The sequence below is a fragment of the Cebidichthys violaceus genome, unplaced genomic scaffold (genome assembly GCF_023349555.1).
Source record: "Cebidichthys violaceus isolate CVI_PGR_0920_01 unplaced genomic scaffold, fCebVio1.0.p SCAF_14, whole genome shotgun sequence".
Classification (NCBI taxonomy): Eukaryota; Metazoa; Chordata; class Actinopteri; order Perciformes; family Stichaeidae; genus Cebidichthys; species Cebidichthys violaceus.
Window position 1 is genome coordinate 7,613,267 of NW_027176307.1, and position 22,546 is coordinate 7,635,812.

Sequence of the window (22,546 nt, forward strand, 5' to 3'; positions counted from 1 at the left end):
AAGCCCGCTCTGCATAATATGTGGCGGCAGAGGAAGATCAGCTGCTGGAGATCGTAAATGACGGTGGCTTTAAAAGTATGTTTGAGACAACAACTCTGCTGGTGTTTTGAATTAAAATCAAGGCTGAATATCCTGAGATCGCCACAAAAGCACTGAAAACCCTGCTTCCATTTCCAACATCCTATCTTTGTGAAGCGGCATTTTCTGTAGTGACAGCAATCAAAACAACATTACGAAGTAGACTGGACATAAGGAACACACTTCGGGTGTCATTGTCTCCCATTACCCCCAGATGGGACCGTCTCGTTGCAGAGAAACAAGCTCAGGGCTCTCACTGATTCAGCGTTATTGTGAGTTGTATTTTTTATGCATTTTATATTTGTTTTCATGCCGATCGTATCATTTTATTTTGTCGTGTTTATCCGCCACACCTTGAAGGCCGGTCCGTGAAAATATTGTCTTACATGAAACCGGTCTGTGGCGCAAAAAAGGTTGGAGACCGCTGGACTAAAGGACAATTATTTAAATGAAAAATGTCAAGATTGACAATTTAAGGTTAGAACAAATATAATTTGTGTTACATATAAATAACGTACCCATAATAGACTTTCTCTCATGTTATTCTTGTTATTATATCACCTGAATTTTAGCAATAGACACTCGATATACTACATGACTTTCTCTGAATGTCGCTCATTGCAGTACGTCACTTGCTCTGACTGGATACAAAAAGAAAATAATCATTATATCTGTTTGCAAAAACGTACAATGCCAACATTTCTTCCTGGAGGTTGTGAGTGTACATTAGCTACTGTGCTTGATCCATGCTAGTTCATGGTTAATTGTGGGTTGATACTTTTCCAGCCAATCGAGGAAGGTTATGCAACTCCAGCAGGTGCCGTTCTCCTGCATTGATCTACTTTATAATTGGTTGCACAACAACGTATTCAAAGGGCTCTGGTGGGAGGAAGCTATGCCATTTGCATCCTCTGCCTTCCACACAGGGAAAGGAGAGGAAGAGAGAGTATCCTTTTGACATAGCAGAATAAAGTAGGAATTATAAATGATACTCTGCTCTTGGATGCACATAATTGGGAGCTGTGGCGGCTGAAATAGCGTGTGCAAATGACAAATGAAAACTTTACACATCAACCAGGCCTTGTCTGATGTCGCTGTCTCTGAAGCCCGAGGTGTCACGTTTTGCTCTGAGGGGCAGATCTGCAGCATGTACATCAGAATGACACTCTCTCACCCACTGTCTTGCCTCTCGCTTCACTCCTCAGCTTTCTTTCTCTTTCACCAGGGTTACTGGTTGTCTATGACCATCCATCTGCACCAGTGATCAGGTGGTTTCAAACCATGGCTTTGACAAGCAAGTGTGGCTCACTTGAAAGGTGCTCTTTTTGTGTAGTGTAAGAGATGGGGGCATGAGGTTGAGTATCTATGGATGTGTGTGTGTGTGTGTGTGTGTGTGTGTGTGTGTGTGTGTGTGTGTGTGTGTGTGTGTGTGTGTGTGGGGGGGGGGGGGGGTATTATTGACACTTTTGCTCTTCCCTGGAGAGCTTTGGGTCCAGACTGTCTGTTGCCTCTCAAGCGTGCTCGTAGTCTGCCAACTGCAGCTTGTAAGGTCACATGTTTTGACCCTCCTGCAACGCGTGATTAGAAATGACAGGCTTCCCACTGCTGATGTCTTTATGTCACTTTTTTAAAAAGCCAGTATTTCATCATTGCTCGTGTCTGATGTGGACAATGGATTGATGATGGAAATATCTGGTATTATGAGAACTGGATTTTAGAACTCAATTGACATTCATACACAAATACAACATTTCTTAGGTTAGTTGACCCAAATTATGAACGTAATTTTTTTTACTTTACTTACTTGATGATTGTTTTGGTTTGATTCGTCCCGGTTTGGAGATTTCTGTCTCTTCTCCAGCCCAATGGAGGATGAATGAAATTTAGCTTGTGATGTTCACAGCACTGAAAAATGTGATTTCTTAAAATATAACGTGCCTCCCCAGAGACAATGTCCTGGCTAGGTGGAAAAATAAAGAAGTAAACAGAGATTTGATGTCTTGAATTAACAACAGAATAATTTGCCATAAAATGCTCTATAATGATGATAAATTATAGTAACATTTGGGTCAGATCCAGAAGTGGAATGTAATGTATGTTTATTCAAGTTCTGTACCTATACGAAGCTCTTTAACACTACATGTCATCATTCACCCATTCATACACTGATGACAGGGGCTACCATGCAAGGTGCCACCTGCCCATCAGGACTATCTAACATTCACACCCATTCATAAACCGATGCCTATACGGGAGCAATTTGGGGTTAACATATCAACATGGACTAGCGGAGCACCTGCAACTACTGTTTTAATGGTTAAAGTCATTTTTGTTAGAACATTTCATGGCTCCAACTTCACCAGTGTGAGGATTTGCTTTTAATTGATCTAATATTTTTTTTACTCTATTTTTAATCATTTTGAGGTTTGGACTGCTGGTTGGACAAAGCAAGCATTGTGAAGGTGTCACTTTGGGCTCTGTGTAATTGAGATAGCATTATCAACATATTTATAAATCAAACAACCCATTAATTTAATTTAAAGACGAAAAACATCAACAGATTAATCCATAATGCAAAGACCTTTACAAAATAGTTCAAAATGAGCTCCACTCTCTATGTCCATGTAATAATAACATAGAATAAATAAGACATTTTTATGAATTCAGTACTTTTATTTTTAATACTTAAACTGTAAAAAGTACAATTTCCTTTATATACTTGAGTAACATTTTCAAAGCAGTAACATGGTAGTAAGATCACCATCAAAATCTGATGGAGATTAATTGATGACTTTATAACTCTCGTTAAAAAAATTAAACAGTCCTTCTTATACCAAACAGACAGGCTACAACAAAAATTAACATTTGAACAAGTCAACAACACACAAATAACTGCTTTCAGCAGAAATTAAACATTTATAAGTAACAGAGATTTATTTTATTGTATCCATTTTATTGTATTACATTGTGCAAGGATATATATTTGTAATGGTCCACTCTAGAGACTAACTATAAGTATCAGTGGAAGATTATGAATCAAACTGGACAATACAGCAGTAACATTCTTCATTCATCTTCCTTCATTAATTCGATCTGTAACACGGCTCTGTAAGGTCTGAACTAATAAGACTATTACTAGAACTTCTCATGAAACCAGATCACAAATGACTAAGCTAAATAAGCTCCAATAATTCTATTTCTGGGGATTGTATTCTTTTCGTTGAGCTTCTGAGCCATGTAGAAATGGGTCGGCAAAAAGTCAACTGCTAGCTGGTTTAGTTTTGATGTGGTTTTAAAAGATACTTCCACAGATAGCAGAGTTAGCAGACTCAGCCAGGTAAGTGAACATAATTGGCCCTGGAAGGACAGCTCACTTTCTGGTTCTCCTAATGGCCAGTCTGCCCTTGTTACTACCAAAGAAATAGTCCCAATAAAAAACATTCACAGGAAGTTCTGTGGAAGGAGACTGTTTCTGTAAAGATATGTTTCTGTTGAGTAATTTGTATGTATTTTTTATCTTATTATGTTTATTTAATGTTTTGTTTTTTTACTTCTGAGATTCTCCAAGATAACAACGTCACGGTGTGGTTGGATGTAGTGATGCTAACTCGAGAATGTCGGGTTTGGTCTCTTCACATCTCTGTTTGCTGGAATGGTTTGTTTTTCATACATGGGAGAAGGGGGAGCGGTTCAAAGCCCAGGTTTGTGACAGATGGTAGGGGCCAGTGCCAGCGTAGGCCTGAGCGAGAGGCCGGATACAAGGTGGGCCCGAGTGAGACACAAACCACACACAGCTAATCTGGCACACCATCAAACCTCTTGGCAGCTCTCCGAGGGTAACAATTACTGAATCAAGGTACTGTAGAGCTGGCGCTTTGAAAATGAAATGAAATGAGTTTTTCTCTCCACAGCTACAATCAGTACAGAAATCCTGATTACCTTTCAAACGTGTACGTGGTTCCCTTTGTTCCCAATCCACCCAGAAAAAAACAGCAGATTAGACGGAAAGACAGACAGACAGAGGAAGGTCTGCGTTGTGTTGTTATGAGTTTTTAACATTTACTCAAATATCTCCCTCAAACAAGTCAACAATTTATTTGGTTCAAGAACTGTAGCAGAGACAGAAGTGTCCAGTGAAACACCAAAAACAGGCATGGCTGACTGTAATGAGGCACCCAGGGGCCCTGTCAGACCGAGACAAAAGACCGCACTGGAGTCCTTCACACTCGCAGACAAGAGATGCGATTCTTCTGTCCTCCCCTTCTGGGTTTGATACTCTGAGTGGCTCTCTTCTACTCTTAGCTACTGATCAATACATCCTGTTCCCCTCTTCTCTGGTCAGCTTGTCACCGAGCCTGTGGGGAAATGTGAAGAAATGGCAGAGTTCCATTAAGCAGCTGTGCCCCCCCCCCCCCATCAGCTGCAGGCGCTGCTGCCTGACGTCTGTTTTATGTTTTAGTGGGAGTTGATATTACCCAGGGGGAGCGCTGACTGATAACGTCTGCACCTATGAGGGATGTTACAGACAAACATCAGGCTCTGGTCACATTTAGCATTTCAATCCGTCTCCACTAATCTAATCACACGTTGACGTCATGTGATCATACCCAAAATACACCAAAAATGTACTGATGATGCATTGGGACCCAATTTTTAAGATGTATTTGCCACATAGAGCTCATTACTTTTAAATATTTTTTATATTTTTCTTTCTTTTTCCTCTAGCGGCACCATGAGGTTGACATATGTGGTTAAGAATTCACTGGCTTTTTGTCACATCTGTAAAATATATCCATGATGCCCTGAGGATGAATTGTTATTTCTTCGATGGTCATAAAATTTTAAACTAGCGCCATCATCGGGTCGTTTCAGGTCACACCCTCCCTTTCTATTACCTGAAGCTTTTTTTTTTTGCCAATGTTCAGAGGCAATGCAGAAGAAAGCCGTGCTGTGAGGCCGATTGTAACCTGCTATTAAATTCACCTTATGTATTGTAACCAAGATCTCTCCCTAACCTTGATCACATGTAGTTGCCTAGCCTTTGTCCTCGGCTGAAAACAGTACTAAAAACTGCAGCTCTTCAAGCAGGCGACACAAATGGGGATAAAATCTAAATAAAAGTGTCCCAGGCCACAGGGAAGGACTGCCTAGTCAACTTGTGTAGTTTGCGTATGGGCACAGACACATTTGTATACAGTTCATTCGTCTATGCCAAACAATTGGGACAAGGTTGTGGAGTCTGTACCTCAGGCAATGGCCAAGCGTATGCATGCATTTTTTGGGGTTCTGCAGTGGTTGCAGTTTCCAACTTGTCACTCTGAAGACACCTGAGAGGTGTTCTGATACAAGCTGTGACCGCAAATTGTAAAGCGAATGTAAAGTGGATACAACACATGTCTACACAGGACGGCAGTCCAAAAACCAATGCATCGCTCCTTGACCATGAATCCACACCGTCGCTCATCTTCTCACTGCTCACAATAACACATCAATCCAGCCGAGTCATTCGATCTAATTATCTCACAGCAAGTGAAAAACTAAATGTGCCAGAGGTGTGAGATTTCATTTCTTTCTGTACACCATAGAGCATGACATCGTCAAATGTCACTGGGAAACACAGATGTCAGCGCTATATGAGCCTGATTGCTGCATAATCTTCCTCATCCTGATGGGCTTGTGAGTCAGTTCATCATTATGAACATTTGAATGCATGCTGGCTTCCCCTTAACCACTACAGTCTAACTCAGTGTTTGTCATAAAGATGCTGGTGGTAATGTCATAAAATTACATTTTACATTTTGGAAGATGATTTATTGAGTTTAGTTAGTCACAGAAACTCCAGTCAAATAAATATGTAAATGTAAATTATGGTAAGAATAACATTTATAGTGTTACTAATATTTCAATATGAATATTTACTGTATTGAAGTAAACTATAATTACTTCATATTTCGTTCCTTATTTTATAGTAAAATCGTGTTGAAAACATAGGTATCAAATATGATACAGCAGGTTTATGAAGTAATAATTCACCTGTGAATCTTTGTATTGTATTTCATTGTGCACTCTGGATTATGCCATATCACAACGCCAAATACACTGTTTTGGTCATTTAATTAAACTAATTATAGGTAGTAAGATATATTGAGTGGAAATTTAGGTTTTTTATATATATATATAAAACAAAAATCATTGGCTATCATAATCTTTTGTTATATTGCTAATTAATTAATTCATTCATTTAAAAAAAGAAATTCAGAGTAAACAATCAGATGCAAGCACTGCACAGGCAAAACACTTCTCCCATGTCTACTGTGGGAAATGTAAAGTCCATCTTTGCCTGAACAAGGACAGAAACTGTGTTTTACCTGCCACGAGGCGAAACAAACAGGTTGTAAAAAGGTTGCTGTTTGGGAAAAAATAAGGAGGGCATTTTCTCACAGAAGCATCCCATGAGGACACACTCTTCTTGCACATTGAGCCGTCGTAGCAGATACTTTATCATGTTTTATCTACCATAGGGGCATCCCAGAGGGCACTGCAACATGTCTAACATGGGGCTTTGAAAACCGTTGGTTATATTTTGCTTTTAATCTATTTTTGCAGAATATTTATTATTTTATTATTCAGAATAAAAGAAATAATTCCTTATATCAGATTAAATTGTTTTCAGTACTGAAGGTGCGTCACTCATTTACACATAACTTGTCTGTAGTGGATCTGATAACTGTACATTATATTTAAAATGACAATATGACAATGACAATTGTCTATAACTGCAGGCGTATTGCCGACCTTTACAGTTTTTGCCCGTTGCTTGAACACATTTGCAAAACTTCGCTCCTTGTGCCAAAACTCTACACACAAGTAAACATGACACAACACTGGGAAATATACCATTCACATCTGTGTCGAATTGAAACTCTACTATCAAAACCTAAACTCTGCTATCAAAACCTAACATTCCTTTGTCAAAATGTAACTCTGATGACAAAATGACACATACTTGCATCATATGCATACACTTTCAGATCAGGGGGAACACACTAGTCTACTTTATATAAAACACTGCAGTCTTTGATTTTCACTGTTTATTCAGAAGGCATATTTTCAGGAGGCACATTTTTGAAACAACCAAAAAAGCAAATAGGCCTACTCAATATTGTACATTGCAGCAACATGAATTCAGATAAAGCAAAAAAGAAAATAATAATAATAGAAAAAACACTATACTGTAAACACAGAAAATCATGGCAATTATGCATACGTGGGCTCATGGATCCCGCCGTCTGTTGGGGTCTGGCCACAGGACCTCATCGATATCGCAAGCAATGTCTTCTCCGGCTAGGCACCAGGGAAAATATCCCCTTGCATGACGAAACCATCCATGGATTGCTGTCACCTGAATGTCGCCGCAGGCCTGTTCCATTGCCTGCAGAAGAGGCATGCGGGCATGTGGTTGGCGGTCATATACACGCCATCTCCAAGCCGAAAAGAATTCCTTTATAGGGTTTAAGAATGGTGAGTAAGGGGGCAAGTATACCACTTCTAATTGATTGTGGTTGGTGAACCAGGCCTGGACCAGAGCAGCCCGATGGAAACTGACATTATCCCATACCACCACAAACCTGGGCTGATCTGGTCTGTTCTGTACAACTATATTATGGAGAGCATCTAGAAATGTGGGTATATGTTGGCTATTGTATGGACCTAGTTTTGCATGATGATGCAGAAGCCCTTTAAGGCTTATGGCAGCACACATTGTGATATTTCCCCCGCGCTGCCCCGGGACGTGCACAATTGCCCTTTGGCCAATTACATTACGACCCCGTCGTCTTGTTTTGCTCAGGTCGAATCCAGCTTCATCAATGAAAATGAATTCATGAGGCTGTGCAGCTCCATCCATGGCCAAGATTCTCTGTAACAAAAAAGAAAACATATTACTGTACTACAGTGCTACACATACAGAACCCTCACCCCATCACACAGGTACCTGTGTAGCTCTCCGAATGGATCCATATGGTACATATTCAGCTGCTACTGGATTTCAAAAATACTGTATTGTAAATGTAAAGGACAGTTACACTTACCCGTACATATTCAGCTCGAAGTCCTTTGACCCTGACACTGTTCCTCTCAAATGGGACCCTGTAGAGCTGCTTCATGGTGATGTTGTGTTCTCCCAAGATGCGTCTGATGGTGGTGATGCTCACATGGTTTATGTTGTTGAACACTTGCCTGTCTGCAAGTATTTTCTGTCGTAGCTGGTGGAGACAGATGGCATTGTCTGCCCTCACTAGGTCCACAACGGCAAGTTCCTGTTGTTGTGTGAACAGGCGTTGGCGTCCTCCCCCAGAAGGTCTTCTAGTCATTCTAGTGAAATACAACCACAAATTGTCATCGGTTTGCTTCTTTTTCTTACAGTACTTTACTGTATATACTGTATCATCCACTGTACTGAAACATCTCATTATAAGTAATCATGGTATGTTTCACAAAAATTACCACTTTGGCTGCAAAGGGAGCATTAGCACCCTGCAATACCCTGTACATGTGATGTGGTAATGTGATATACTGTAGTAGAGTGCTGTAAATACCATCTGAGTAGAGTAGAAGATAGAGAGGTGAAGACATACCTGTTTTCTAGTCGGAATGTTCTTATTACAGATGCCACTGTGAAGCGGCTTAGATGTGGGTGGACTCTCTGCCCAGCTTCCCTCATAGTCAGGCCATGGTTGATGACATGGTCCACCAAAGTTGCTCTTATATCATCAGAAATAGGGGTCCGTGCATGGCCTCCTCGACCTTGACCTTGTCCTCCTCCTCTTCCTCTTCCTCTTGCTCTACCTCTGCCTCTGCCTCATGCTCTCCCTCCATCCATGCTTGCAAAGTTCTTGAAATGGCTAAACTGAGGGCTTTTTGTAGCTTGCTGATTGATGTTCAGTTTTGCAAGTAAGTGCCTTCAGGTGTGTATTTGAGTGGTTGCAATTACCCGATGTGTATTGTATTTTGGATACATGTGTTTTCCAAATGGCACCCTGAGATTTCATTTTTGAACGAAGTGTCTTATGTATGAAATAGAGTGTAGTATGCAGGACCAAGTGTGTTGCATAAAGGAGTAAGTGTGTTGCAGAATTGCAACTAGAGTGCAAAGCAGGGCTTTTGTTTAAAGTATGGGTACATGTGTTTGAGGTATGGTAGCAAAAGCTTCAAGTTGTGTTACTTTAGTCTAAGCATGGGTCTATAGTGTTCAAGCAACGGGCAAAAACTGTAATATAGAAACCCTGTATTAAAACACCACTTCCTTCATTGTCAATAAGCTATTCATCTCCATTTTATTCTCGTTGTTAACTTCTTAAACACACTGCAGCAAGTTTCCACAGTGTTTCTACCTCTCATTTTAAGTAGGTGGAGTTTTTTCATCTTTTCAGTCACTCACACATAAACGTCTAAATCTATATAAATAAGAGTACAACATTTCAGCAATTTATTTTTAATTCATTGAGCAAACAGATCACAGGTTTGTCTAAGAACATACAACTACCTCTATCCTTAGACCCTCAACATGGATGAGAAAAACACTCCAGACAAAAAGAAAGCTTTGAAGGGACAAAAGAATGGAGAAACCTCAGATTCTCTATTCGATGGACAGACATCAAAAAGGTCTGAATTGAAGACTGTGGATCAGAGGAGACAACTTCCAAGTGCAATTAGAGCTGAAGGACAGGACCGCTGAGCCTCTTCTGTACAGAGACACAGCTGATGGTGAGACAGGATGAAGTAGGGGAAGACAACACATGATGTAATAGTAGTTATTATCAATTATTACTGTTTAGAGTTTCCAATGAATTATAGTGTGCATGTGTTTGAACTGGAGCAAAACCTGGAGGAAACCGACGCAGGCACAGAGAGGACATGCACACTCCACACACTACCATGTAAAGACACTCCGTGCTGCCCACATAGAAACAGTTTTTATATATATATATATATATATATATATATGAGATCATGTATGTAATGTATTCAAGAAGAACAAATAATCTTTACCTTCTCATGGAGGAAGTCCATCCCTGTTGTTTTTTTTGGAATGTTCCCAAACGCTGAGAGCAACGCTAACTAACTGTTCCATCTGCAACAGTTTCAAGTTAAAAGCCGGAGCTGTTCTCCTCCTCAATGGACGGGTTAGGGTTACCCCTGGTTGTGAACATCTCTCTTGTACATATTAAAGCTGTTTATTTAAAATAACACCCCAACCATTTGTTGTAGACTCATAATTAAGAAAGAAAACAACAACAACAGAAGCTTAGAAAAAAAAATCATAATTTGTTTTGGGTGAGGTCATTGAAATTACATCAAGATAAGGTAGAAGTGAATTCTTGCACAATGCTCATTTGCATTCAACACAAGTTAAATTGTCTTAAACTGCTTGAGCTGTTTGCCTTATGCTTTATGAAGATTTTAAGATTAAATAGACCACAAGTCCTGAAAACACTTTTTCTTTGCTCATCCCATAACCTCTTATGGACTGATGTATTCTCTGTAGAGAGGTACACTACCTACAGGGCTATGCAAAGAACCCTGACAAAGCTCTCCTGATCCGGTGTCTGTGTCAGAGTCGGTCAAATGCTTGTGTTATTTTTGTAGCTAAATTTTGAAGCTTAACGGGCCCTTTTGCCACCTCGCTTTACAGAGAGAGGTAAACAGTGAACAGAGGTACATCTGTGTTGTTGAGACATAGCATTTAAAAATACTCCTATGCTCTCCCTCAGCTTCAGTCGTGTGGATATATGGAGAGGAGAGACACAGGAAGAAGACAGGAGACCTGGAATAGCCTCCTGAAATAGCCTGAGGCATCCAGAGAAAGAAACCTGCCTGTTCCTGCTGTTAACTCCCCTCTGTCCCTGAATGTGTGTGTGTGGTCATGTGAGAGTGTATAGAAATAGATGTGTGTGTGTGTGTGTGTGTGTGTGTTTACTCTCAAACGCTTTTCCTCCCATTTTTTCCTCCTCTCCTCTGATTTGATTTAAATAAAAGCCACCCAGTTAAATTGAAGTGTCAGGGTGGAAATCCAAAATGTGTTTAGGTGAAACAGGATTTTCATGAGTAAACATTATATTTCCGTGCGCTCTCACTCATGTTTATTCATTTTGCCGAGGCTATGAAGTAATGTTTCATTTTGCCTGCTTGCACTATTCATTAGCCTGTGTATTGCCCGAGGTGTAGCCGCTTATAATGGTTGCGGAACAGTGTTGGCAGCTATGTTATTGACAGAACCATATGGATTTAATTTCATATTCATAATGCCAACGTCGGAGAAAAAGATCCACAACAGCGCGTCTTTATGGTGGTGAGACAAAGTAGTGTTTGTGTGAGACAAAGTCAGAAAGAAAGAGGGGAAAACAATGAGGGAGCAAATGTGTTTGTGAATGTGTGTGTGTGTGTGTGAGTATGTGTGTTCGCCTTCAGATCTCAATTCCGTCCTATCTATTTTGGGGGAATTGTTTTAGAACCATTTCTGGATGCAGTCATCTCTCAAGCTACCCAAGGTCTCCGGCGTGAGATGTTTCCATATATCAAGTATTGTTGATCAATATTGATCGATCTGTGCAACTTCAGGGACTATCAGTACCCATCTCTGCCTCTCACACCATTCTGTTTATGTAATTAATATGGAAGACAAGTAGTAACTCAGCCACAACTTGTTAACCTTGCAGACAGTGTTAGTAAATCAGTTGAATGGCGCTGGCAAGTTATTGAGGTTCTGCTCTGAGGTGAGTGGGAACAAGCTAATGGCAGAGGAGAAACATTTTCACACATACAGTGGTTTGGTTTTCTGCATGGGCCACCTGATGCCCTCTTGACATCAGTTTCTATGCCCCATTTGTCCAAAGATTGGAGGAATGTGATGGAGGTTTTGTTTGGTTTGAGGTTTTGGTTAGTTGTTTCATTGCAGAGTTGCACAACTCCCAGTTTGGTGTTCTCCAACCCAGCATCATCCAAACCATGTCCTTCTCAACAACAACACTCACACAGCAATTAGGCCTGTCTATGTGGGATTCTTCTTTTTTTTAAATTTAGTTTAACCTTAATTTAGCTGATAATGTCACTGTCAGGTTTCACAAAACGACAGACAAGAACCCAATAGCACGACACACTAAACAGTTCAGGTGTAGAAACAGGGTTTAATAACCAGCAGAGGTCAAACCAGGTAGTAACCCGCGTGGCAAACAAATCCAGTGGGAGGAGGCAAAAGGGAAGGTCCAAAGTCCAAAAAGGCAGGTCAATACACGAACACTCAGGATCAGAATCAGAATGACAGGTTGCTGGATAGCAAGGGAAACACACTAGACAATCTGGCAAAGAACTGAGGGAAATGGACCGGTACATATACACTGAGGGGCTGATTGCTGATGAGGAGCAGGTGAGTATGGAGGTGGGGCAGGCCAGGTGAAATGAAATCAGCAATTAGTGCAGAGCAGGAGGGAGTGGCAGATTCTGAAATTACATGAGAGTTAGTGTGGCAAAACAGGAGACAGACAAATGAAAAACTAAAGCCTGGCTGAAGTTGTGACAGTCACTGAGATGTTGAATCTCATTTATAAGGGGGTCCTGGCCAAGATGGCAGCGTGAAAGGTTCACACAAGCACCACATGAAAACACAAATAACAAACTTATAAAGGTTGAAAACAACAGAAAAACAAAGAAATTCAAATAAAAGAGGGAACAGATTTGTTGAATGAACCAAAGAATTGTCGTTCAGTGTCAGGACAAGGACATGGCTCAGTGGTAGAGCAGGATTGTCCTTCAATCAGAGGATTGGTGGTTCGATTCCCAGCTCCAATAGTTCATGTCAATGTGTCCTTGGGTAAGGCACTTAACCCCAAATTGCTACCGTGCTACCATTTATGCTGGGCATGAATGAACTTTTCTTTCTTTTTTATAATTATAACTTATTATATTTATAGATTTTTTTGTTACCTTTAAGGGGGAAATTTGTCTCTGCATTTGACCCATCCCTGTATCAGGGAGCAGTGGGCTGCCCATGACAGACGCCCCGGGAAAAATCAATAAATCAGTTATGGTTCCTTTGATCGCTCAAACGTTACTTGAATAACTGTGGCAATTCTAGAGCTAATACATGCCAACAAGCGCTGACCTTCGGGGATGCGTGCATTTATCAGACCCAAAACCCATCTCGGGGTGTCCCGGCCGCTTTGGTGACTCTAGATAACCTTGAGCCGATCGCTGGCCCTCGTGGCGGCGACGTCTCATTCAAATGTCTGCCCTATCAACTTTCGATGGTACTTTCTGTGCCTACCATGGTGACCACGGGTAACGGGGAATCAGGGTTTGATTCTGGAGAGGGAGCCTAAGAAACGGCTACCACATCTAAGGAAGGCAGCAGGCGCGCAATTCACCCACTCCCGACTCGAGGAGGTAGTGACGAAAAATAACAATACAGGACTCTTCCAAGGCCCTGTAATTGGAATGAGTACACTTTAATCCTTTAACGAGGATCAATTGGAGGGCAAGTCTGGTGCCAGCAGCCGCGGTAATTCCAGCGTATCTTAAAGTTGCTGCAGTTAAAAAGCTCGTAGTTGACAGTCCGCCGCAAGGCGAGCTACCGTCTGTCCCAGCCCCTGCCTCTCGGCGCCCCCTCGATGCTTTTAACTGAGTGTTCCGCGGGGTCCGAAGCGTTTACTTTGAAAAAAATGTAGTGTTCAAAGCAGGCCTGTTCGCCTGAATACCGCAGCTAGGAATAATGGAATAGGACTCCGGTTCTATTTTGTGGGTTTTCTCTCTGAACTGGGGCCATGATTAAGAGGGACGGCCGGGGGCATTCGTATTAAGAAGCGCTCCATTTATTTATTTTTTTACAACGTTCGGTTCTTCACGCACACGCAACATCAGTCAAGGCGAAAATCAAAAACATTCTATGGCAACTGGACTGGGTCATATAGGCTACGATGTTTTTGACAAGTTCATTAAATTATCATTATTATTATTAGAGGAAATTATGGGGGCATTTTTTGCCCCTCTTCTAGTGATATCAGCTGCAAAATTATATTTCTTAGGGGCAGTTTTGCACTTTGCCCTTGTGTACTTCCGATGCTGGCTGTGCCTAACTACAGCCACTAGCATGGCTGTAGACTCTTTGCCTCGTTCTCATATAATATTCATGGATACGAATAATTATGGATACAGATGTGTTGTCGCCTGGTACTGAGTCGGCTGACGTGAACACAGGGTTAAGCTGAATGAAAGAAGTGTGATTATCAGGCTAGTCTTCTGTGGCTCTGGGGGGGACATTTGTCAAGTCTGAGAAGATAACCCTGATGATGTCACCAGTTATGTCAGCTCTTGTTTTACTGAGCGCCTGTGTTATAAACTGCTGGTCTGAAGTTGTAAAGTTGTTGGCATTTGCCAGGCAGAAAGAGTTAACAAAATAAACTATCAAGTTGCATTATGGGAAAAGTAGTATACTGTGTTTTAAATCATAGTAATTTAGGATGTTTTGTTCTCTCTCGTCAATTTGGAGCATTCTTTTTTCTTAAGTTCCACAATTCATGGGAGTCTAGAACTAAATGCTGGACTACATGCATATATTGGGTAGGGGATAGGGTTAATCTGTTTCTGTTTTCTGTATGATATTGAACTGTAAATGCTTCATGCAATCTGAAAGTTATTCATCTCTACAGTCTTTAAAGTTAAGTCTCATGACAGGATTTTCTGTCTTAAACTTTTGAAATAAATAACAGATATTTATATGTTTCTTGTTTTTTTCTGGTCTGTTTATCAGAGTCATGTGATGAGACTTTGTGTTCATGTTGTCAGGATAGTAATTAGCCATGATGTTCCTGTAGATTTTAATGCTGCTTAATGCACAGCATGGCTGCAGGGATATTAAATATGAATGGATTCTGTCTGATATAATTGCAACATCACCAGTTAAACTGCTGAATCATCCCACTTTCAACAGTCATTATTTCACAATTATGATTCGATATTATTTCTGACTGCAGTAGTTCCACTACAGATTACAAATTGTACTCCTAACCCTAACAATGGTACGTCCATGTATGTACGTACGTATGTATAACCATTGCTTAGCTAATGACAAATGGAACAGAGCGCTCACTACGCTGTGTCTTCATAGATGTGAAAAAAACGCCTGCGGTCTGGACGGGGTTTGGATGTGGGTTTGTGGGTAGAATTCATTAAATCAAACATTACAGCAGTGGTCGCTGCAGACACACCTGGTGGACATTTGCATTCTACTGAGTGTACTTTTCAAGTTTATATTTGTTGTGGAATTTTTTTAATTGCGGAGAAAGTACACGCGGTAATTATCCATCTCTTGTCTTGTTCAGAGGGAAACTGATGCATAATTGTTTACTTTCTTTCAGCTGTTGAGCCTACTGATAATTAAATCTGCTAGCAAAGTCTTATTTCATATTTCATGGGTGGAAAAAATGTGGAATGACATTCTTTTTCTTTCTGGATGAGTGCTGCTTGTTTTTTGTGATTTAACATTTTCAGTCAGTGTTTTACTTTGACACATTTTAGCTGACATCTGTTTGACCGACCCGATGCAAACGCTGTGGGCAGAGCATTTCATCCCACACTATCTAATCATGTCCTACATCCACACCAGTAGTGTGCAAGCATGTGTGAAGATGTTGACTGTGGTAATACATATTCTATGATTGTAGCTCTGCTGACAAGCTAACTGGTACTTAGGCAAAACATATTCTAAAACTGTTGGAACAAATCATGTTGAATTTGTTAACAAACTTGTGCTGTCTTTTAAAAAAAAACATGTTTTTTCTATAATTTTGTTGCCCTGCATGATAAAAGATATAATTGTAGGTTTTACACACTTAGTCTATACGTAAACGTAAATACCAGCAAGCAGAATGTTTACAGGAAAGGAATATATTCATACTTTCTGTACTTTGTTGAAATTAGCTTGTTATTGGAGTGTTGCTTCATATTTTAATAAGTGGTCATGTTTTAGTGCATAAAAGCCAAGTACATGTTGTCAAAAAAATGCATTCTTATGACACAAATAGATGGCTTGGTTTTTTCATGCTGAAGTTGGTTGAGCCATGGACCTTTATAGAAGAAAAGGACGCTATCATTGTGATGTCACCTGTTGGTTGGCCAGTCGTCATCTTGTTTGTTTGCAACCAGAAGTGATATGAGATGGTGGATTTTAGTACATCCAAACGCTGCATATGGCCAAAATCGTACAATTCACGTCCATGAAGTGAAAACACTGAAATAGTGAAATAGTTAAAGATGACTCCAGACCGGACAACGCCGTGGTAGAGACCTGTCAATCACAGGGTAGCCCCGCCCTAAAGCATCCCCTGCTTTATGGTCTGTTTGACTCTAAATGGACCATAATTTACTAAATGAACATCATGCTGTATTGAAGAAGACTTGAAACTAGAGATTGAGACCATAAACTCATGTTTACAATGTTTACTGAGGTAATAAATCAAGAGAGAAGTAGTCATTAGAAGTCATTTTCTCATAGACTTCTATACAACCAGAGGAGTCGCCCCCTGATGGTCAGTAGAGAGAGTGCAGGTTTAAGGGACTTCAGCATTGGCTTCACTCTTCAGACCCAGAGGTTACCGTCTGGTTTGCAGGTAACCTTAGAGTTATTTATGGGGCTTCCTACACTGACTCTGAGAAAGGGGAAGAATTAGGAGAGTGTGACGTCACTAGTTTACGTTCTCAGCAGAAAAGTAGAAATTATGATGACGTTTTCTTTCTTTGACAGTTGCGGTTTAATTTGAAATGCTGAAAATAGCAACATTTTTATGGGTTGGATTTATGTATATGGCAAATGATTTAGGTTACTCGATTATCTTGGTTAAAAAGGCTAAAATATGACACCAAATTGAAAAGGCTCAAATCTCATAGTGATATTTCCCACTAAGCAATTTGCATTATGCTGTAAGTAAACACTGGCTCACTTGGCTTAAACAAAAAATGTATCTGCATTTAAAATAGTGATTTGATCTACAGTAATGCTGCATGACATTCAAAGCCCCATCCAATCACATCGCCCTAAAAGGCCAAGAGCAACACATCTTGCACGTATTGTGCATGTCCAGTGATAACATTGAAACACTACACCTCATGTTAACTCATCTGCTCTACAGAAGAGGAAAACTCATTTCCATCTGTACTTTTGGACGTCTCTATTCATTCAGCATCTGAAACACACGGTCTACTACACTATGTTTCTTTTGGTTTGTTTGATATTTATTTTGCTCGGGTTTGAACTGAAGTTATATTTTATAATCTGAGATCCATCCATCCATTTCCTGCTACCCTGAGTTGTTGTGGCAGCAGGCTAAGCAAGGTGGTCCAGACGTACCTCAGCGACATTTTGCAGCTCCTCCTGGGGCATCCCTAGGCGCTCCCGGGCCAGATAGGTAGGTCAACAGATTGATGGGTGGGTAGGTTTGTCGGGTGGAGTCAATCAGTCAAAGTACCGAAATGGCTCCTCAGGATGCGAAAAACTCATTAAGAAACTCTCTTACTGTCTTACTGCTAGTCCTGAAAGTAGGACCAAAAATATGTCACTGATGTATAAATGATGCATTACATAAAACACAGTGCATCCCTTTCCATACAGAAATTGTCCTGTATAAAGAGTCAGATGGGTATGATCTATTAATGTAGTAAAGATGAGACGATAACATTAAAGAGAGAATTTGGATGACAAGCACATGAAGCCAATTACCTCACAATACAGGTCAATATGATATCTAATATATTTTATGTAGACATTCTTCTTCAAGTGTGAGTAAGCAGTTTACATTTTATCACCAGTATCATTCAATAGTGAATTATCTAAATTATATATATTTATTTTACAGACTAGGTGTCAAAACGGGAGGAAGTTGTATCAAATAATGAACTATTGGTCTTTTATACATAAAGTTTGGTGTAGGCGAAGTCATAAAAGCAGGACAATAAACAACACCCTAAAACAAGAACATCAACTTCTACAAGGGTATGTTTCAGAAATCAATGTGAAACCTACTGGACCGTGCATTACCAGTCAGCTTATTGTACTTCACTATGAAGCTCCCCTTGTTCAGCAGCTACCACAATAAACCCATTATTTGCATTTATGGATTTTCTCATTGCTCTGTGTCTCTGTGTCATGTTCTCGCTGGGGGCAACATAACTATCTATTCATAGTCTCAGTGTATCTTCACCAAAGTGCAGGTCGCTATCGAGGCCATTTGCAAAAATTCAGGCTTTCAGGAGCCAGAAAGGATGTTGGCTGATGATATAACGTGGACGAGTAGATGCACCAAACCCCGGCCTCACGCTTCAAAAAATTGAATGGTTGTAATTAGCATGTACTCATTATGTTTAACAAAGTCGAACTGTAGAATACCTTGGATCTAATAATACTTTTTGTTTGCGATCAATTATTTTCAATCACGTAAAAGACCTCACCGGTGAAATGAGTCATCTAATTTTGAGTTGCTATATTTTCTTCCCACTAGTTGAAACACATATGATACAGTATGTAAATTCCTGCTAGCTTGTTGTACAGACTAATAGCAAGCAATGCATCAGCATAAAGATATGACAACCCCCCCCAAAAAAGCTCTATAATAAGCAAATCAACATGGAGGCATATGCCAGGAATCAACGCAGCACCCACTCAGCTGTCCATGAACCAATGAGCTTGATGAGTTATAATATGAAGTTCCTTGCGTCCTGCAGTCACCGCAGCGCATCTAAAACACCATTTGCATTTATGGATTTTCTCCTAGCACCCTGCATCTGTGTGTCATGCTCTTGCTTGGGGGAAATGGGATCTCTATTCATAGTCTTTATCCATTTCATCTCCACCACAGTCTTGACCGAGGGCCTTTGGAATCAGTCCCACTCACACAGAAACCATTTACCACGGTCAGACAGGGCTGTTAGATACGGACAGGGCACACCGCCGCTTCTTCATGACTTTGTGGACACAAGTGATAAAACAAAACTGCAGCCTCCAAATTTACTGTATACTCAAATCAACACCTTTAAACACCAATACAATGACACAGCCCAGGTGAAAAATAAATATGCTAAATACATTTAATCTTAGCATACTTGAGTATACTCTAGTATACTTGAAGCCCTACTAATCATCAGTATACTTAAAGAGTGCTATTTTGGAACAACTTATTTTGTACTTAGTAGATTTTAGTTGTGATTAAATACTAGTTATGGACAATTTGAAGTGTATTTAGTGTATTTTTTTGTGCTAAATTGGAACAACTTAAAAGTATACTTGGTACAATTTAAGTATATGACTATGTATTAATATACATGCTGATAGCCAACTTAAATTATACTTTTTTTGTGTTTTAAGTATATTTGAAATATATTAGGAGTATTTTACAAATATGTAAATATTAATATATTTATATTGTGGTAATAGTATACCAAAAGTTATACTTTTGGCTTATTCCAATTACTAAGAAAGCACACTTTATTACTATGCTATATTACTTTGTACACTACATACTTATACATCACAATATTATAAATGTATTACCAGTATCCTAAATGAACTTCCCAGATAGTAATCAAACACTTTATTGAAATTCAAATATATTCTTAATATATTATATTTATAATAGTACATTGCAAATACACTGCCAAGAATTGTACTATTTGCAAATATATAAAATGTACCAACATCGTAAATCTAACAATTTGCAAATTAAAACTTTAAACACTTACAAATAATTGTAATATAATGTATTTGAGAAATATAAGAAAAATATACTTAAGAGAGCAAAACATGTTCCGATTTAAGTTTACATGGTACATGTATTACTAAACAAAACAGAAGGACCATGTTTCAGATTAAAACACAGAAGAACACTGAACCATCAAAACGAATTGCACCGCTGCAGACTCTCGCTCACTAAATAGAAACACAAACATGATCCACGTTATGTTCCTTTCTTTTGGTTGAACTGCTCGTTCACTTCCGTCTGATGGCCGCTCGCACAGCCGAGGCACTCGTCTGCGGAGACTCTTGAATAACAGCGTCTGTTAAGAGAAGATACGAGAGATGATGTCACAGCATATTCATACAACATTTTCTTCTATTTTGACTACACAGGAAATTCTGTTAAACCAATATTATTTTTTGAACAGTAAATCAGGATTAACTTGAGGAACTATATCAATATGATATGCTAATATTCCTACCAGTGCAGGTCAAATATATTTCATCACTGGTGGTGTGTTTACCACCAACATGCGATCCTGCTGCTTTATGAATCACAGAAGCCTTAAATTGTCTACATACGACTCAAATTACCTACCTGTATTGGCCTGCACTTTGGCAACGTCCAGTTGTCTTTTAGGAGGTCCCACTTTCCCAGACTTCCCAGTCAGGGTGGACAGTGGAAGGACCTCCTTTGTGAACACCAGGGCAGCCAGCTCCTGGCAAAAAAGGGTCATGCGTGATCGATTAAACTGTCACTGTGCTGCCAGCCAAGGTGTGCTGTATATGAGAGAACCAATGGACCACATTAATATACAGTTGGAAGATCTCTACCTACCTAATAGGTAGACACTATTGATCGACATTATTCACATATGAATATGATGAGCCGGATCTTCCTTCCAGCTCCTCTATTGCTGACGACCGTCATTATGTTGCCTGTGTATTTGTCAAGCTGTGCCAGGAACGTGGCTTGACCAAAGTGGTTATACGCATGAATTCTGCATTTACCTGAAAAAAACATTGAAAGAAATGTTTTATTGTTATAGCTTGCAATGTTTAAGCAATTCATACCTACTTCCTACTGATTTTCCACAACTTACATTCCCATACGCCCATTCACATATTCTACCTAAAGGAGAAAAAAAACCCAAAAAGGTCAAGATAGAGCCAACATTTCTGCAGAAAACTATGGCTTAGTTCATATAGAACTTATCAATGCCATCATATGTCATGTTACTCACCTACATTGAGAAGTTGCCTGGACAAGATGTGAGCTACTTTGTTGAGTCGGCCCCGTAGTGTTGTACCTGAAAGTAATGGAAAATATTACACGGTTAGTTTTCAACCAGAATGACAAATAACCAGCTGCAGAGGTGCGTCTGCCTGATCTTGCATTGTACATATTTTATTGTATATTATTCCATATTTCGTTGTCAATACACCAAATCACATTCCCTGCATATGAAACCATAACATTAATTGGCAATAAATCGGATTTATTTTATTTATTTTTTCAGGCCACCGCAGTATAACGAGCCACTTATACTGTAATGTCAACCAACTGTGTAAACCTCTCTGCAGTTTAGCTCGTGCCGAACTCGAGCAGCAAGTGCAGCCGGTTAAGATGTAGGTAGCCTGTGTTAGCAAATGACGCAGCCTGAGCGGCATTAGCATAACCGGCTATAGCCTAGATAACCATTAGCAGCAGAAGGGCGTTCCGCCTCGGGACATCATGAAACGAAGCATAGTATCAGGCGCGGGTTGCGACAAGCCCCGCAGTGCACGACAACCAGCATTGTTACCTTTCATGCGGTGTTTCTAGCTAGCGCTGAGCCAGATAGCAAGTGCTAGCGAACCACGATGTGACTATAGCCACATGGTGGAAGTTAGCTGTTGACGCACACAGCCTGAGAGGCAGCAGCTTGGTGAGCAGAGTGTTCTCTACCGAAGGTCCTCTGCTTCGGAAGCAAAGTCGGGACGAAGCCAGAGTATTTCACAATCAGCGCAACTATGCTAACCGGCGCCAAAGCCGCTAGCTCGTGCTAACTCACATAGCAGGCCATTCAGCATCCTCGGACACTGCTAACCTAAATTCACCAACCTCTCAAATATAATTGTCAAAAGAATCATATCCGTATTCGTAAAACAAATACTTCTAAAATAACATGTTACTTAAGATGGCAAATGATTGGACTTACCTTATAACTTGGTCCTGCTCGGTCGGTCAGAATCTGATCAGAATGCCAAGTCCACGCTCAGTTACGTGTCACGTTGGTGAAGTGACGTTTCCTTACGCAGAGCGTCACGTGATGATTCAGTCACATAAAGTTTACTTGATTTGCCTACATTCAGGTTATACATATTTTCAGGTTATTGCATATGTACTTAATGTTTAAGTGTTTGAATGAATAAACTTTTGATTTCATACAATTCAGCTACATTTTACTTAAACATATTATTGAATGATTATGAGTGTAGCTATTTGTGTACTTTATACAATTTTGATAATTTAAACAATTGGAAAGGTTATAAAGGGGCTTTCGGTGCATCATTCTTCTAATACACATAATCAATAATAATTAACATTTTCCTCAAGAAATATACACATAATGTACTGAAATATAAGCATGAATAAGATGTACTAAAACAGCAAGATATCAAAATAGTTTAAAAATGTGCATCCGGTGC

General features: G+C 39.9%; 1 long non-coding RNA gene across 1 annotated transcript; it reads right to left on the reverse strand.

Annotated features, from left to right (window-relative positions):
* Window positions 1-19,935: 19,935 nt before the first annotated feature.
* On the reverse strand, window positions 19,936-22,113 carry LOC137870792 (uncharacterized). Its single transcript, XR_011102744.1, has 5 exons — window positions 22,057-22,113; window positions 21,100-21,165; window positions 20,959-20,987; window positions 20,454-20,866; window positions 19,936-20,175 (listed from the first exon to the last, which is right to left on the reverse strand). It is a non-coding gene; the product is annotated as an uncharacterized lncRNA (long non-coding RNA).
* Window positions 22,114-22,546: the final 433 nt, after the last annotated feature.